Genomic DNA, 2,832 nt, shown 5'->3' on the forward strand with positions numbered 1-2,832 from the left:
GCACCCATCTCCATCTCTGAGGCTGGTGTGAGACTGCTAAAATCATGACTTTGTTTCCTCCCTTTTGGACTGTTTTGGGTACAATTATAGGAGCATTCAGGCAGGCCGTAGAAGTTGAAAGGCAGTTTTCATGAACTCTTCTCTACCACTACTGAGCATCAGTTTATGATTAAGCAGGGTCTCTCGCTCTCAGTGACCAACTGTCCCCTCCTACCACTCCCTAAGAAAGTTGTCACATTTAAGAGAGAGTGAGTGGGAGCTTGTGTGTATTGGTGACATGCTCACCCTGAGGAGACTAAGGAAGACCTAGACCCCTTAAGGAATGTTTTGGAAGATGGTAGAAGTGGAGATGGTCCACAGCTGGAGAAGCCCAGTGCTTTTCTCTCTAGTGTGAAGGAGAAATAGATTTTAAAAAGAGGGTGATGGCAGAGCCACTGTTTGGCAATTAAAGAATAGCTCTGAATCTAAGGCAAGTTTCAGAAGCAACACCAAAATCTGAAGAGTGATAGGGCTTCCAGGAGCTCCTAAGGAAGCTAGGAATACAGGTTACACTGAAATTTGAGGGCAGGGAGGGGTTGTGTTCTTAACTTTTTAGCTGATTTTGAATATCCCACCCATAATGTTCCTCCCACATTGAGTTGTTTACTATCACAGGGTCCTGTCTAATAATATTGACATCAGAGAGAGCAATACTTCCTCTGTGTTGTTCCTGATATATCAATGCTGATTTTCTGAGAGTGGAAGAAACTTTCCTTGCATTTTTGCAAGGCAAAGACAATTTCTCCCTATATCCTCCACCAAACAATACTGGTACTGCTGACTAATAACAGTAAACATGGGCTGGTTTTGTATAGCTCTGGACTCTGAAAAAAATAATCCTTTCCAAAAGATTGGGATCCTAGACCTAGTGTTTCTGCCATACTGCTGTACAATAGAGCAGTATATGAGAAGATCAGTGGAAAATTATAAAAGAATTGTGATCAGTTCAGATAGACTTAGTAAAATTTCCATTGACTGGCATAGATCAAACCAAAGAGGTTTTGAATCAGTCTGTCTGTATCTGATGTCCCAGAAAAGTCTGGGACATGAGCCTTGTTCAATGTTGCCTTGTACCCTGCTTCACAGAGTCCTGTTGCAGTCAGCGTAAGAGTGCAGAGTGGAAGCTCTTCTAGTTGTAGCTCTTCTTACTCAGGGAAAACTCTCATTCCAGAGTTACAGGATTGGCCTATAGTAGTAAAATAGAAAATCCCATTAGGCTGGCTAGCAGTGTTTAGTACTTTGGACACTCTTCAGAAATAGTTCATTCATGAGAAGAAACGACCCCTGCAATGCTGCCAAGGTCAGCCCTGAAATGCCAGCTATGCATTCCATGAGGGATGTTTTAATTTAGACTGTCAGTTTTTTCTAACATTTTCTCAGAAGCCAAAGATGAACCCAAACAGATGAAACACCCACTCTGTCTGTTCTCCTAGGGCCTCGGGATCTTCGTTGACTTGAATGGGCTTTAGAACAGGCCTTAACCCAGGACAGTGCAGCAGATCAGAAATGGCAGAGCAAGCAGCTGTCACTCGAATGCCTTAACATCTGTCTCACACAGTAATTAAATCTCTGTCAGTCATTTGATAACAGAAATAAAGCAGATGTAACAGAATGCTTTCACCACATCACTATCTCATGCTTTAAGGCTGTATGTGGATTGTGTGCGCTGATAATTAATATCTATAAGTGTTCCAGCATTTATATAGAGCAGGGGTGTCAAATTCACCTCCGGCTCTGGGCTGGATTTGGACCAGACAGCTTCTTCCAGGCCAGATTTGCAGGGCCAGTGACAGCTGTGGTGGGTCTAGGGCAGTGGTGTCTGAAGCAGATCTGGTGGTAGCAGGGATCCAGGAGTAGCGGCAGGAGCCCAGTGGCAGTGACAGATGTCTGGGCACAAAACAAGTCCCCAAGCTGCCAAGGGCCGTGTCCATTGGGGCCCTCTATTCCAAAGAATTCCCCTGAACTCTCTGGGCCATATCTTTGACACCCTGATATAGAGCAGCAGGAGTGAGGAGCTTCGCTACTGATGGAAAGACCTTGGAAATGTCCAGTGTTAGTTGTCCTAGTAGAATGGTCTGTGTCTGGGATCATTGCCATTATTTTCTCCGATGTGTCCAGAGGGCCATTTATAGGGTAATACAGTAGGAGACAGATACTGCCTAATAGTCGGGGCAAAAATAGGAGCCAGGCATTCTGAGGATCCTGTGGCTTTGAATAAGTCACTGAACTTCCCTGCCTTCATTTCCTCATCTATGAAATGTAGTTAACAGCACCTCACAAGGGCATTGTAAAAAATGTATTAGTTAATACTTGAAAAGTATGCAGGTAAGTAATAGTGTTGTAAGTGCTTCATATCATTTCTGGGATCCCAATGTAATCCATGTCTGTTGAAGAAGCTGTCTTGTCCAAGTACCTGGATTCTTTTGACCTAGTGTTTTCAGGGTCCTCTTAGAGACAGATGACAAATCTTGGGCATGCACCCGCATGTGTACATGCAAGTAAGTCTTTTTAAAATTAGGTACTTATAAAGAGAGTTTTAGAAATCCTATTGCAAACCCCCTCACTTTGTATTTCCTGAAGTCCAAAGTATATTCTGTGACATTGGTCCAAATCTGGATTAAATCCAGATGGTTAATGGAGTTATTCTGGACTTATTCCACTATGGTTGAGAGCAGACTTTGACTCCTCTTTTTTTCCTTCTTAGGGAACAATCACCAAGCCACAAATGTGATTTTAAGGAGTTCTCCACAAGAAATTCAGCTTTCACCATTTGTTGTGCCTCCCCCTCTTTCC

General features: G+C 43.2%; 1 protein-coding gene across 7 annotated transcripts in view; it reads left to right on the top strand.

The window, feature by feature from the left end:
* SYNE3 (spectrin repeat containing nuclear envelope family member 3) overlaps positions 1-2,832 on the top strand; it is a 99,679-nt gene that overhangs the window by 95,769 nt on the left and 1,078 nt on the right. The window lies entirely within an intron of this gene.

Source organism: Alligator sinensis, unplaced genomic scaffold (assembly GCF_000455745.1).
Source record: "Alligator sinensis unplaced genomic scaffold, ASM45574v1 scaffold47_1, whole genome shotgun sequence".
Classification (NCBI taxonomy): domain Eukaryota; kingdom Metazoa; phylum Chordata; order Crocodylia; family Alligatoridae; genus Alligator; species Alligator sinensis.